This window comes from Equus przewalskii, chromosome 17 (assembly GCF_037783145.1).
Source record: "Equus przewalskii isolate Varuska chromosome 17, EquPr2, whole genome shotgun sequence".
In the NCBI taxonomy this organism is placed as follows: domain Eukaryota; kingdom Metazoa; phylum Chordata; class Mammalia; order Perissodactyla; family Equidae; genus Equus; species Equus przewalskii.
The window spans coordinates 66,676,435-66,692,662 of record NC_091847.1 but is presented as its reverse complement, the minus strand read 5'-3'; the positions used below and the strand labels follow the sequence as shown (position 1 = coordinate 66,692,662).

General features: G+C 40.4%; 1 long non-coding RNA gene across 2 annotated transcripts in view; it reads left to right on the top strand.

Annotated features, from left to right (window-relative positions):
- Positions 1 to 16,228, top strand: part of LOC139076663 (uncharacterized) — a 204,352-nt gene that overhangs the window by 101,895 nt on the left and 86,229 nt on the right. The window lies entirely within an intron of this gene.

Below are 16,228 nucleotides of genomic sequence, written 5' to 3'. Positions count from 1 at the left end.
TATTCATCATGTGCATCTCTGTTCTGATTTTTTGTTTAGTCTTTACCATGAGGTTTGTATAAAAGATCTCATAGATGAGCTAGTCCATTTTCTGATCGCCTCTTATTTCCATAGTCTAAGCAGGTTCCATTCCTTTCCTCACTGGTGTCTAAGTTATTGTTCTCACAACTTATTCCATTTTGTTTTCTGAGTTTATGGTTAAAATGAAGTGATTATAATTATTTTTGATGTGTTCCTTCCCTTTATCTTTAATGTTATAATTGTATTAGCTAACCTGTTCTGATAGGGAGCTACAATTTTCTGATTTTCTCTGACTATTTATCTCCTTGCTCAAGGCTTTGTAAGCCCTTTCTTTCTTTTTTTTTTTTTTTCAGGTATGAGGGCCTTCTTGATAATTTCTTGTGTGTGTGTGTTGGGGAGAGGGGTCTTGTGGCAATGAACTCCCTCAGCTTTTGTTTATCTGGGAAAGTTTTTATTTCTCCATCATATCTGAAGGATATTTTCACTGGATAGAGTATTCTTGGCTGAAAGTTTTTGTCTTTCAGAATTTTGAACATGTCATTCCTCTCTCTCCTAACCTGTAAGGTTTCTACTGAGAAATCTGCTGAAAGCCTGATAGGGGTTCCTTTATAGGCTATTTTCTTCTGCCTTGCTGCCCTTAATATTTTTACTTTGTCATTGACTTTTGCCAGTTTTACTAATATATGCCTGGAGAAGGTCTTTTTTACATTGATGTAATTAGGAGTTCTATTAGCTTCTTTTACTTGTAATTCCAGCTCCTTTCCCAGGTTTGGGAAGTTCTCAGCTATTATTTCTTTGAACAAGCTCTCTATTCCTTTCTCCCTCAACTCTCCCTCTAGAACACCTATAATTCTTATGTTGTATTTCCTAAATGAGTCTAATATTTCTTGGAGAATTTCTTCATTTCTTTTGAATTTTAATTCTCCTTCCTCCTTCATCTGAAGCATTTCTATATTTCTGTCCTCTAAATTGCTAATTCTGTCCTCCATAATATCAGCTCTGTTATTTATGGACTCCAGATTTTTCTTTTTCTCATTCCTTGTGTTTTTCATCTCCAACATTTCTGATTGATTTTTTCTTTTTATGGTTTCAATCTCTTTTGTGAAGAATTCTCTTTGTTAATAATTTTATTCCTGACTTCATTGAATTGTCTTTCTGAGTTTTCTTATAACTTGTTGAGTTTTTTTATGATAACTATTTTGAATTCTCTGTCATTTAGATTGTAAATTTATGTGCCTTCAGAATTGATTTCTCGGTACTTGTCATTTTCCTTCTGGTCTGGAGTGTTAATATACTTTTTCATACTATTTGATGAGGTGGATTTGTGCCTTTGCATAGTGGTAGTATCTGGTCACAGATCCTCCTGCCACTACTGTGGGGGTGGGAGGTGGGCAGGAGTTGTGTATTCTGAGCCCACCATGATCCCTGGCAGCTGTGCCTGTCCTTTGGAAGCTATGCTGACAGGGCCCATCTGTGTTTGCCCACTTGCTGCTGCTGCTTTACAAACATATGCACAGGTGCTCTGGTGGAGGTCCCTTGCTCTGGCTGACTGATGGAGCTGGTGTGCCAAGTGGGGGGAGGGGCGCTTTGTCTTGTGTGTGCAATCCTGGGGTGCTCCCACTCTGCATTCACTGTCTGAGATGTCTGAGATGCTTGGCTTTGTGAAGACACCCCCATGATTGCTTAGCCTCCTTGGTGTGGACCTTAGCCACATCTAGGAGGCAACTCCAAGAGTGAAGGTGTTCTTGTGGAGGGCTTCCCCTTCCCCCTCTCCTCTCAGAGCCACACACAGTCCCACACCCTAGGTTACTGCCATTGGGGGAGGGAGAGGAGATCCCCTTACCTCCTTCCACTGCCTCCCATGGGGTCCGGCACCTCCACCTTCAGACAAATGGCTACAGGGATCTCTCAGACGTCTATTGTGTTGTGTGAATGTCCTCTGTTGGTTTATGAGTGTCCTTTTTGTTGTGTCTTAGGGGAGAGAGTCTACAGGAAGAGCTCACTCTGCCATGATGCTGATGTCATCTCCCCCTCTCCTGTTCTTAAGGTGGAGGGGGCATTAGGGATGGATGATTGGTTAGGTTGAAAGTGATGAATTGTTGTAGACTAAATAGGTTTTAGACTATGTCAAAATAGACATAAAAACATCCTATTTCCTATGGCTTTATCAGAAGGCTTCTCTGCACCTAATACTGTGCCTGTAGGTGTGCTATATACATTGGATGAATGAATGATTATGGGGAGGTTATGAAGGATTTTAATACACTCCTCAAATAAATGTTTCACTTCTATTCTTCCCAATACTCAAAGAAGAGATTGAACTACCTGAATGAGATAATCTCACTTATGTTATCTCTTTTAATCATCATAACAACCGCATGAAGTATATCATATAATTTCCATATTATAGATATAGAAACCTAAGCTCAAGGTAAATGATTCAAAGTCATAGATTGGAAATGAAAAAAAAAACCCTCGGTTTTGAACCGAGGTCTCTTGTTTCCAGTACATTCACTCATTTATTCATCCAGTAAACATCCACTGAAGTATATCCACAATTTCTCCTATTAAAACCTCAATCTAAACAAGTGACTGTTGAAACACTCAGTCATGTGGGGACAATTACTTAGAAAACAGAACCTATTATTGACTAGAACCATTTTATGAACTGAATTAAAAATTTCCAATATTTCTCACAAATAAAGAATTGTTTGGAGATTCTGATTTATCAATTGTATACTATGTCAAAATGTTCTATTCTCAGATATAAACAAGGGTTGATTGCCTTTAGTGGCCTCAACCACTGAAAAGGTTGTAATGCCTCCTGCACCCCCTCACCTCTCATATGTATTTCAAAAAATTTTTTAAAAATCTGATTTGTAAAATAAGTGTAATGTATTTCATTAAAGTCTACTTTTCCTCCTAATGACTATTTATATGCTGGTTTCCACCTTGTTTTTTTTTAATTGCGGTGCCCTAAGCACATATTTAAGTTTGCTCTTTGCTTAATCCAATCTGGAAAACCATGTGTCCATTTGTACATTTTTTTTGGCATTGTGCCCTACTTGTGTACTTGTTAATTAGTCTGGAAAGCAAGGATCAGTCGATAAGCTAACCTTCCAGAGGAAGGCTATAATTCTCTTCTCAAGTGGAGAGAGATTATGGTCTCCTGGTCTTCAAAGGGAGTAATATAAGCTACAGAAAGTTCCTTGCTCCTACTCCAGGTAGGTTGAATGGTTGGTATGGTATGGTATGTAACTCATTGTGCCACTAGTGTGCCATAGAAATCTTGTTCAAAAATTGTGGTCTATGTATTTTGGTATAAAAAATTTGACATTTTTGAAGATAACAATATTTGAAGAAGTTCTTGCTGTCCTCAGTGAGCTAGAAATTAACATTTTGAAGTAATATTCTTGCTGTTTTGAAATTTGAGCCTTCATTAATTATTTTTAAATCAGTGGTGAGAACTGTATAATCTTGTAATTGTAACCTACCAATAAATCTCTCTATTCCTTTTAAAGAAACATATTACAAGCAATTTGAAATATATAATTAATTAGCAATTAACTAGAAAAGCTGCTAGACAACTAATACTCTGTTGTATAGATAAAGGCAGATAAATCTTGAGTTACAAATTAAGTCTTGTGTTAGGTTTCTTTTCTTTCTTGAGGGTAAGGGGAAATCAGAACACAAATATTCTGAACATCAGAATCATATATTGTGGAGGCAAGGAACACATATTTTCCTGACATTGGATAGTGAAAAATTTGATTTGAAATATCCTGAACTCTATGGATATACTCTTTGAAGCAGTGTTTTATATATATATTTAAAATATCTTCTGAGTTTCTTTGTCAAAAATTCCAATGATAGGGAAGTAGGGAAGTCATTTGACTTTGGACAACCTCAGTTTCTTCAACTGTAAAATAGAATTCACAGAGAGAGGGAAAGAGAGCGAGATACATGTTTCATAGAGGTTACATCTTGAGCTCTGGAGGCAGACAGGTATGGGCTGGTGTCCTGGTTCTGCTGTTTCTACCTGTATGACCTTAGGTAAATCACTTCTCTAAACTTTAGTTTCTTTATTTACAAAACAAGGATAATAATAGTACCTACTTCTAGGGCTCTTTTAAGGGTAAGATGAGAAAGGCAGTTCAGTGCATAGCATAGTGCTAGTACCCTGGACATTGTATATATTCAATAAATTAAATTACTCTATTATTACTTTATTAAAAGCATTTTACAAATTCGTAGTGCAAGTTCTAATCAGAACCATTTCTCCAAAGTGAGATCTGTATCTACCTCCACAATATCAGAGGTAATGTCCTCCCTTCTCAGATCCCCCACCCAGCACTTTACTCATAGACTAGCATCTGACTTCTATGGTCAGAAATACCTGTAGGCAGCAAGGAATGTCTGAGCTTGTCTTTCCCACTGGATTATAAATTCTGGAGGGTAGGGAATCACATATTTTGAATTGAAATTTAATTACGTTTCCAGCTATAGTTACACTGCCTGCATACAGCTAAATTATCAGCAAAGATAAAATTTCAGTCAATAGGTCATCCCTGCAATCTGGACATGCCGTTGAATTGTACAGTAGGACAACTGGGAGGGAATGACTTCTTGACCTGTCTCCAGTTTGGGGCCTAGCCTTTCTATGGTGAATGCTCATGGGGGTCCTGAATGGAGCTGCAAGGACTTCAGGGTGAGAGCCTTTGAAGGGTAAGAAGAGCACTTTGGCTTTGCTGGCCTCCACAAGAAAGGGGGTAGCTGGGACTCCTGATGTTAACGTGGTTGCGGAGCCCTGTGTCTCCTTAGAGCTGGCCATCAGGCCCTGTTTTGCCCCAGTCATCTCTGCTCTCTGAGAAGGATATTTGTGATGGGATTATGAGACCTGAAGTCCTATTTCTGCTAATAAATCCGCTTCCCTTCTAAACATACACACACATGCACACGCAGCCCCATGTTACCACATGCACAGTCCTCATTCAGTGTTAGGCCTGACCTGATCTGTAATTGGGCTCTTTATCATACCACTCTAATCAGGTGAAACTCCATGGAAATAAAATTAGGAAAGCCTGTCATGTGGTGTGTTTATTGTAATGCATAGGAAAATCCACTTCAGAAGTGGGTGGTATTTTACATGGCTTTTTTCTATTACTTGAGGATAATGATTATTTCAGATGCTTTTGCTGATTTCTCTATAGTACTCTGGAGAGAAATTTTAAAGATCTGATCACAATTCTGTCAATTCAGTTCAATTCAATTCACCAAATCTCTTTTGAGCTTATATTACACACAAAGCACAGAACTAGGCAACATTAGAGATACACAAATGAGTCCTAGGGCATGGTCCCTGGTCTCTGGGGAGGCCATAATTTAACATCATTACCATTGTCAAAGTGTATTTCCTAATGATTCCATCATACACGGTGTGCTGGATGGGGTATGAAGCTGGTCAGGCAAACATCAAATAAACATCTCCTAAAATCCTCTTTTGAAAAGAAAAAGTATGCACATAGATAGTAATATGCTAGTTCCCAAGATGTACTCTTGATAAGCAACACAAATGTCAATAAATATTAGATACATTCAATTAGAAATTGTAGTGAAGCATAATTTATCCAGTATTATCAAAGAATGAAAATGTTCATATGTTTTAATTTTCCTGATAATGGAAACTTACATTCTTTTTAAAGCACTAAAGCATTTTAAATATTAACCTGCTTGAGGTATATCTTTCTAAGATATATGATTTATTTCCCCTGCCTTCTCAAATTATGTGTTCTGAATTTAACATTTTCCCTATGCTATTGGGATATTATTGTGAGCATCAAATAGTATGTTGTTTTATAAATAGGAGCTTTTCAGTAACAATATTGAGGTGAGCAGGGCTATCTTTCCATATAGTAACTGGACCCAGACTATATTTTTAGTTCATCTATTTATTTAGTATAAGTTTTTAGAAAAATCTTGCTCCCGTAGTGGTTTAACTGAAACAGATGTGTAATAAGCCACCCCAAACTTAGTGGTATTTAAAAAGAAATCATTTTATTATGCTCTCCAATTCTGTGAATCAAGAATTGGAAAAGGGCCTGTGGGGACAGCTTTTCTCTGCTCTATGATGTCTAGCCCCTCAGCTAGGAAGGCTCAGGTGACTAGAGTAACTTGAATAGCTGGAGTCTGGAACAGTTGGGACAGGAGGATCTAGTTCCATGACAGTGTCTCTCTCACCTGTCTGACGCTTGGGCCAGAACAGCTAAAAAGGCTGGGCTCCGCTGGGACTATCGACTAGAACTCCTGCACATGGCCTCTTCATGTGGCTTGAGATTTCCACTGGTGACTGGGTTCCAAGAGGGAAAGCCCATAGGGGGCTTCCGGAGGGTGAGTGTTCCAAGGCAAACAGGTGGAAGCTTCTTGGCCTTTTCTCGTGGCCTTAGAAATCACACAGCACCAGTCTATTAGTAACAAGTGAGTCATAAGGTCAGTCCCAGCTTCAAGGGAATAAGATTCAGACTCCTGGATGGGGTAGTGGCAAAGTCACACTGTGGGAGAGCATGAGGAATGGGAGATATTGTTGTGACCATCTTTGGAAAATGCAGTCTGTCAGGAACCACTTCTTATTGCCATCAACACTTCTTCTTCGTATAGGCTTCCCACACACCTACGGTAGAGTCAGTTTTAAAATAGCAAAACAAATAAAATTTCAAAAATTGAATGTAAAACCAGATTATGCAGCATTTAGGTGAGGCCTTGGTGTTCTCTCATGAATGAGGTGACTGAGCTGATGGTGGCCACTCTGGCTGCCCTGAGGCTTCTTCTCTCCATTTCCCAAATAGTACAAGTGGCTGGATGTTACAGACTGAATTGTGCCTTCCCAAAATCCATATTTAATAGGTGTTTTATACACGTTTGTTGATTTAATACACTACACTCAAACCCATAAAATTTAAGACCTGGATGACATCTTAACGATGATCTGATCCAGACTCTCATTTCACAAGTGGAGAAAATGTAGTCTGAAAAGTGTGTTTCAGACAGATGTTCCAAGTGAAATCACTACCACGCTTCCAGTTTGTACAAAAAAGCATCCTGAAAGGTAATAATTTTAGGAGATGATTGAACAATTGAAAAGACATGAGCTCACAGAGCTAAGAAGGGGAATGTGTTCCAGACATTGGGCGGGGCATGTGAGGACATTTGGAGGGAGAGGCGGATGACTGAGTAAAGTGACTATGTAAAAAGACGTTACTGTAATTTGGAAGGTGTGTTCACAAATCCTCAAAAAATATATACATTAAATTTTATTATTTTTATTATCTCTATCTTCCCATTTTCCCTATCTAATGTTTGATGAATAGGTTGTTAAAGACACAGCCAGAACTTCATTTAATGTAGCTTCCTTTATTTTCAGAGTAAAGCATTAAGAATTGTGCTGCATGTATATCCTGGTAACTGCAGATGAGTTAAAATAATAAAAGTGCATTTCCCCTCTTATCTCAGTATTCCCACCAAATCAAACCTTCAGTAAGAGCGAAGATATTAAGCATCACCTTACAGTTCATTTTCCCTGACAAACTTCCAAGGATAGGTGGGGCTACCATCTGTGGTCTCTCATCCATCTTCCCTCAGAAATATTTTCCATTCAATCCATGGGGGAAAAATGCTAAGGGTTGTGAGAGTATGATTACTCTCATCTCCTAAAACATATTAGAGCTTAGTTCAAGCGTGGCACTTCCTGTGCTCACAAAGCTGTAAAATGTTAGCTGTAAACATCAGCAAGTAGTTCCATGTGGCAGCATCAATTTCCAGGTGTGTGAACTTGGGGTAATTACTTGTCATTGTGACCCTCGGTTTTCTTATCTGTCAAATGGGGATAACGATGCCTTTCTCTGGGAGTGTTGTGAGGATTTGGTGAAATGATAAAGGGAAGGGCACTGTGCTAGGCACTTCACAGATAGGTTTCTTTTTGTCCAGTGGAAATACTTGGGTTCTACTCCGAACTTTTTTTCTTTTTAGTTCCCTAATGACTTTGGGCAAGTCATGTCAGGCCTTTGGAGCTCATTTTTCTCATATAAAATGAGGAGTTGGACCAAGTGTATCTCTTTTAACTGTAAACTTATCAACAAAAGGACACTCCCAAGGGGGCCACCAGTGATCATTTGAACTTGGTTTCCTTTTTTCTCCCTTTGCTCATTGGGCTCACTGTGAGACCCGTGTTAAGAATCTTTGTGAGATAATGACAAGTGACTTGTCCTGTACATGCTGAGAAATTTATCTTCATCCACGGACACCTCCTGAAAATGTTGAGATTACTTTAAGTAAATAATGCATAGAGATAAAATGTTTAATTGTGTCTTCATGGCCTGGGCTGATATTAACACAACGTTTCTGTTGGTCAGTCAGAGCTAGATAGCCACAGATGTTAAATCCTCGAACCCCTAGCTTCCCACACTTTGTAGGAGCCATTTGATCAGTATTTATGCCTAAAAAAAATGGAGATGAGAGTTAACAATTGGAAAGGACTTAACTGTAGCAATAAAAAAACAGTCAGTGACAGTGGAATGTTGAAAGCAGGAGTGTCAAACTGTAGGTTGACTGTTTGCATTGACCAGGCCTGGGACTTCCTTTGTCTCTGCCACTGTGGAAACTACCAAAAATGACCTTATCTTTTGTTCGTTAGAGTGAAAGTGATAAATTTTCGGTTTCTCAAATCCTTTTCTCTAAAGTACATGAGAATAAATGGATAGCTAATGAACACAGATTCTATGGTGTATTAAGCATGAGTTGCCTTCAGTGATAGGAAGAAAATTCTCTAAAAGTTGTGGCTTTCTAGACTATAAAGGAGACATAATATAGAATGAAGGAAAAAAACCTTTGGAAAAGCAAGAATGTCCCTCTAAAAAGAGCACTGAAGTGACAAAAGAAGCCTCAGTGGGAAAGGACGGGGGTGGAAGAGGATGATTCAGCCGGAGGGGGCTGGGGTGAGTACTGTGGGCTGGCCTGCCTGAGTGTGAAGTAGGCGGGTAGTTATGACTCGCATTGAATGGGAGATAATAGAGCAAGTTGGTACCAGTAACTGCCAGGGAAGGGAAGAGAGTGTGTCCAGAAAAAGCAGTTCTTTATTTCAATGCTGAATTAAAACACCTACCCATTTGGGGTTTGAGAATTTCATTTTGAGATGAAAAAAATACTTGCTGTAGACAGAATGCAGATGATGGTGAAATTTTACGTGCATTCTTTAAATGTTGTGGTGAAAAAGAGTTTCAAAATGGTATAACTGTTCTGGACACTCTATCTTGGAAAGAAACATGTATTTTAAAGCATCAGTGATTCTATAAAGGAAAAAGCATTGCTGTTCAAAGTCATGCACAACACTAGTTACCAAGTTTCAATTTAGGATCAGCTACACATATAAATTTCTGAATCATTTTCAAGAGAAAGGACTGAAAATGCACAGCTTCCATCATCCTTTAAATAGCTTTCTGGATTGAAGAGCATTATAATTAAACTCCACCAAGTGTCACTGCAGAGAAGCTTCTAAATTATGGGTCTGAGTGGGGGCGAGAAATGCTATTTGATTGCTCGACAATCAAAACCAGAAGATGTTCAGATATGCACAACCCGGAGTTACTGTAATTATATCCAATGGAGAAGAAGTGGGAGGAATAGGTGTAGCTTTGAATTCAATAATCACTTGTTTATCTCTCTTTCAAAAAAAAAAAACATTTAAAAGAAAAACTATTCATAAATACTGGGGAATGCATATTCACAGAGTAGTTTTGTATAAGAAAAGACATATTAGCAAGTAATCGGTCCTTTCAGTGTGTGTCCTAGAAAAGATGGCCAAGGACATCCTCAAAGTACTCTCAAACTTTAGAAACTAGTACATTTAACTCTTTAAGCACTTTATTTTAAATGTAATGTCAGAAGTGATGTTTACAAGGGCTCTGACATTTACTTGTCATGCTATTTTGCACTCCATTTCACCCAGCTCTTTGCTCTCCTGAAACTCTCCTTTCTCTCTTAAGATGGGAGGGAATAGGCAGGAGATGCTATCAGGATCCTGCTCAGACAATTCAGAACCTTTCTTGCCTCTTCAAGAGGCCCAAAAGATGCCTCTTGGAAAGAAGCTGAGAATTTAATACCAGTGTTTGATGTCCCGTTAGGCAGTACGTACCAGAACAAACACTTGATGGGAAAGGGAGGAGCCTGAGAACTGTCGGGCTGAATGAAGACAGCACAGCTTTCATGATCTTTTTCTGAGTGAAAAACTGAGACCATAATTTAGACACGTAATACACGTGTTATATATGTAAACAAAATGATCCCATGTTCTACAGTCTTTTGATTGATCCTTCCTTTAACATTTAACTAAAAATGGGTCTGGTTTCCATCTTACATAATGAGGAAATGAGGAAAGTCCAGTATCCTCCTCCAACCCTCAAATTTCTGGGGGTTTTCCTTCTCCTAGGCATTTTTCCTTCAAGCTTCTCACTACTGGCTTTGTGTACCAATTAACATTTTTTTTCATAGATAAGTGAAATGTAGGATATATTCAAGAACAATTCAGCAGTTTAAGAATTGATTGAATGATTCTAACAAGGGAGATTTCTAGACAAGTTCATGCAACAGTATGTAGTCCCATAATGTGAGCCTCTAGATGCCAGTCATAGAAAGACACTTACATCTCAGTAAGGGGAAGATATTTCTAGGGGTCAGAGATTTCTCAAGACAGTCTCAAGGGTGTTGGGATCCAGTAAGTCCCTCATCTCTGGAGGTGTTCAAGTCTTCACTGGTTAAGTTAACATGAGAGTTCCTCCCAGAAGCAGACCCTGAGGTAAGATTCACATACAGGTAGCTTATCTGACAGGTGATCTCAGGAAAGACTGGTAGGAAATGGGCAAGTGAGATGAGGAAAGGATGCTGGAAGTATAGGATATATTGTCACATAAGAGTCCATTGTGGTAACAAGAACTCTAATCCCACTTGAAAATTCTGGGGGTCTGGGTAAAATACTCACTTCAGTTACCCCTGTGCCAACCCCACGCCCCTCACCCGCCACCCCCCTCACCCACCACCCCCCTCACCCACCACCCCCCTCACCCACCACCCCCACCAGCAGTCTGAGGGAGCTGGAATGTTTATACACAAGTTTCCATTGGTTGAAGTTGAAACTTACTCCAGGAGGGCATTAGTCCCCTCCTACTTCCTGCCCACCGGTGGGAGGAGAGGCAAAGCAGATGCTGGGGTTTCAAGAAATCCTGTAGTAAATAAATGCTTTGCTGGCAGTTGAAAGCCAGATTGACACACCCTGAACTGGTCAGCATGAAAGGATATGGGTCAGGGTCTCAGGAGTATCTGTTATACTAGCCAAGAACTTGGGAAGGCTATTATAGAAAGGAGATTGCAGTATCATGACCCAAGGACTGAATCAAGCCCAGAGACATGTATTTATTGGTTATTCACAGTGTTTGTTTTTTAAATTGAATTTGAATGACCATAGGTACTACCATGCTCTTTCGTTTGCCTCAGGCCCCATCACTCTCTACTAACCAGCTTCACACATTTCTATTATTTGTCTGCTCTTGGAGTTTGCCACCCCTGGAGGAAATTCAAATCTAAGATGATGGGCAGGTCTGATCATCATACTAGAAGACCACTAAAACTCCTTTCAGGAATAAGATTCTATGATTTAATTACATGCTGTCTTCTTCATTATCTTTGCAAGTTCCTTGAGGACAATAGTATAGGCCTATAAATACTCTTGATGGATTAAAATGCAATTATGCATTCCTAAATGCTAATAAATAGAACCATATTCATGCATAAATTCACTACTGCTATTATTTTTGCACTGCACTAATGTAGCTCAATCCGACACATCCGAATAGATAACAAAGAGAAACTGCTTGGTATTCAGCAGGTTTGATTTAGGGTCTACAGTCATACTCCAGGGAATTTGTTAAGACAAGCATGAACGTCGATACTCACCCACTTAACCCTGGATCACAAGCAAAGATGACCTTGGCAGAGAACGTGAAAGCTTTTAAAAATTGGCCTTGCTTTATGCTAAGTGCCAGAAGCCAGACACAAAAGGCTATATACTGTACGATTCCATTTATAGGACATTGTGGAAATAGCAAAACTATAGGGACAGAAATTAAGTCATTAGTTGCTGGTGGGGGCGGGGTAGGAGTTGGCAACAAAGGGGCAGGGAAGCTTTGTGGGGTGAGGGAAACTGTCTCTGTCTTCCTTGTGGTGTAGTTACACTACTGTACACATTTGTCAAATCGCATCAAACTGTACGCTGAAAAAGGGTGAATTTTACTGTATTATCTATTAAACCTCAGTAAATCTGACATTTTAAAAAATTGAAAAAAACCACCCTCAGCCTCAGGCAGGCTCCTCACCTGCTGCTACAAGGTAAGCTTCTCCAGCATCCTGGGAAAACCAGGGGAGGCTGGATAGGATGTCCTCTGAGATGAGAACATTTAATTCCCCTGAACCCTAAGTTACCTCTTCTTTTTAGCATTCCAATCCTTCTTTGCTCCTCAAATATGGTCAAAGGGGTCAATGGGTGAAATAAGTTTTGTTTTGTTGTTGCTCTCAACTTCCTGCAATGGTGTCTGCCTTAGTCTTTTTACCTCCAGTGTTTTTCTCTAGGCCCTATTTCAGAATTCACATTTCATTACTTTGACGTATTTGTTCCTTTACTTATTTAAAGGAGATTTACAGGGGCTTTCGAATTTCCAAGTGAAATCCTAGGCTGTAAGAACCGTACGTTGAGAGGAGAGATGACATGGTTTGACAGAGCCTGAGGGCCTCCAAGCTTCTACTTCAAAAGCAGAAGGGCTTGTCTTCCCTGTCAAATCCATTTCTTTTTTCTTGAATTCCCTGTGCACAGCACATTCCTAAAGGACCTTGACCTAGATTCTCCCATGGGTAAGCCACTCTCCGGATGTGGTGACATCTGGGGCAGCTGGTAAAGGTACCAATCCGGGGAGCAGCAGCACGAGGGAGTGGCAGGTGCCGTTTGCATTTCCCTAGTTGAAAAGGGGGCGCACTCATGCCACTCCATGTATGAACGTGTGTGGTGGGGGGCGGAATAATTATGAGAACCTGGGGCCCCCACCATGTTCTCTATGTCTGTGTCTCCCTGTAGCATCTGGCACATTCCCCAGCCTCACAGTAGGTGCTTGGTGGCTCTTGATTATTTGACCGATTGGCCAGGACTTCCCACCTCTCCTGCTCCCAAGTGACTCCTCCTCTTCTCTCCTCATCCTGCTCCACATCCTGAGCCTCCAGATCCAGCCTCCCCCACTAGCCAGCCCTAAAGTCTGCACTAGGTGTTCCTTCCTTCAGCTTTCCTAGCTTATACCTACCATCGCCTAACTGCTCTGTATTTCAACTGCATCCTGATTTCTCTGCCCACCCTCCCTCCAGTCCCCACTACCCCTCCTCCAGCACTAGGCTATGAGCCTATGGAGGGCAAAGATTTTTTTATTTCTGGTGGGTTGTTTTTTTTTTTCTTCTATCTGGAACATTATAGATTCCTTATAAATGTTTGCCAATGAATAAATAAGAATTTGCTCATGCTTCTTTTGGAAGTCTACTTTATCAGTTGGAAATGATTTCAACTGCAAGTAAAAGAAAAGCTTGCTAACTTATATTGGCTTGTACAAATAGATATTTTTTTTCTGGTTTAAAAAAAAGTTTGGAGAAGAGAAGCTGCTGACCTTGGTTTAGAGGGTCAAGAGGTCAGGGTTGGGGGTTCTGTGATTTGCTTGGCCTTTCCTTCATCTTCATAAGGTGGTGTTTTAAAGTGCCCAGCTTTTGAGATTAGGCGCAAAGAGTTGTATTTGTTTTCTATTGCTGTGTAACAAATTATCACAAACACAGCAGCTGAAAAGTACACCAATTTTTATCTCACAGTTTCTATAGGTCAGGAGTCTGGTCACTGGTTAGCCAAATTCTCTGTTCGAGGAATCACCAGGCTACCATCAAGGTGTCAGCTTGAAGCTGCATGTCAGCAGAGGCTCAGGGTCCTCTTTCAAGCTCACTGGTTGCTGGTAGAATTCAGTTCCCAGGGCCAAGCCCTCAGCTCCCAGAGGCTACTCTATGGCCTCTAGGCCTCTTATGAACATGGCTGTTTGCTTTCTTCTAAGAGGCCAATAGGAAATCCTCTCTCTTTTGAAAGGCTTACCTGGTTATGTCAGACCCACCCAGGATAATCTCCCTTTTGATTGACTCAGAGTCAACTGATTAGTAACCTAATCATGGGGGTGATATGCCTTGGTACCACCATCCTCAGAGAGAGCAGATTATACAGGCATGTACAGCAAGAGGCCATCTGAGAAGTTGGCCTACCTCAGGAGTGATGTCAGCGGTGCCTGTCTCTTTCATTTGGAAAGCAAATGGCTTCCCAGAATTCCCTTTAATAGAGTTCTGCTTACATCTCATTGGCCAGAACTATATCACATGGACACTGCTAGCTGCGAGGAAGGCAGTTAAAAAGAATGTCTAGCTTTTCCAACCTCTATGGAGAAGGCAAGGAAAGGAGAGGCACATAATCATAGAATGTTAGATTTGGAAGAGGACTGAAGATCATTTAGTAAAACTTTGCCATTTTCTAGATCATAAAACTGAGGTCCAGAGAACTCATGTGACTTTCTTGAAGTCATATATTATTTCCTTTAAAGCACTGAACAAAATTTAGTAACCATAGCATATTCAGTTTCTCCAGTAGTTTAGTTTATCAAACCTCCAGAAAAAAAAAAGGTATTATACAGATAAGCTAATAAAGGAATAATCTCTCTTGAAGTTGATCACTGGACCATTTTCTATCACATAAAACTGATTTCTACTTTCTAATCATAATTTGTGGAGCAAGCAGCTTAGACAAGAGCCATGGCAGGTAAAGCATAGGAGCAGAGAGCAAGTCTGCATGGTTTCAGAGAAAGCAGACACACTCCTGGCTCAGGAAGTCAGGGAAAACGTCAAAGAGGGCTGGGATTTGAGATGGGCCTTAAAGGACAGATAAAGTAGCATAGGGAGATGAGAGAAGGGTATTCCATGCAGAGAGAAACATACAAACAGGAATAGATGTGTTAAACTAACAAAATGTCACGGGTAACAGAGATCAAATCAGTCAGCAGACTGATTTCAAAGAAATCTCTTACGGGGCTGATTAATTAGTCTGAAAAAGAGGTAATGCTGACTTGAGCTTGGAGGGTGACAATGGGAATGAAAAGGATGACAGTGGGGATGGAAGGAAAGTTGTGTGCACTGATTGCACAGGTTTTCACCGAGTCTGTAAGCATAAGCTTAGAGAGTAGGTCTCATTCATCTCCTATCCCCCGGCCCATGGCCAGTGCCTGAAGATACTAAATACTCAACAAATGTTTTAAGTTGAATTTATGAGTAATCTGGGACTGAAGATAAAGGAAAGGATGGTATCAAGGACCATTTGAGGCTGGATTGGAGATTGGAAGGAGGTACAGAACTGAGGAGCAGGTAGAGTTCAGCTGCAGACATGTTTAGCTCCAGGGGCCTCCTGGAACCCAGGGATGATGTCTAGTAGGTCATTCTGGAGAGGCACCCAAGAAGCAGATAGGCCTAGAGATGTGTATTTGCAGTTGGCAGCTGTGAGGGCACAAAAAGAAGGTAGGAGAAAACTTTGGAGAATGTCTACATTTAAGAGGGAGGAAGAAAACCCAGAACAAGAGAATGAGAGGCTGTAGAATTGACTGGAGAAAAAAGACTGTGGGTCCAAGAAGACAAGGGAGAGTCTAAAAGATGGTAGCCAGCAGTTTCTGAACAAGCAGGTTTCAAAGAGAATGAAGGGAGAAACAGCAAGAGTTTTAGGAGTGAGTAGGGAGGAAGAGCTGACAGCTAGTCTGATACGCTTTCACAAGTTTAATGATGAGGGAAAATCGGAGATGACAGAATCAAGGGAAGGTGGTTTGGTTTATTTGGTTTTTTTGAATGAGGGTGACTTAGGCACAGCTTCTGTCAGGGAGAATGGGTCAGAGGAAGAGGGAAGAGTGAACACAAAAGAAAGTCCTGCTGAGGGGGGAGCTCACAGCAGCTGCAGGGTGCTGGAGGGTGGATTCAGAGATGGAGGGGGGCCCGTTATCTTCTAATAAAGAGGAAGAAAAGAGGAGAAAGAAGGAAAGAAAGGCTTTCTCCCTCCCTCTCTCTA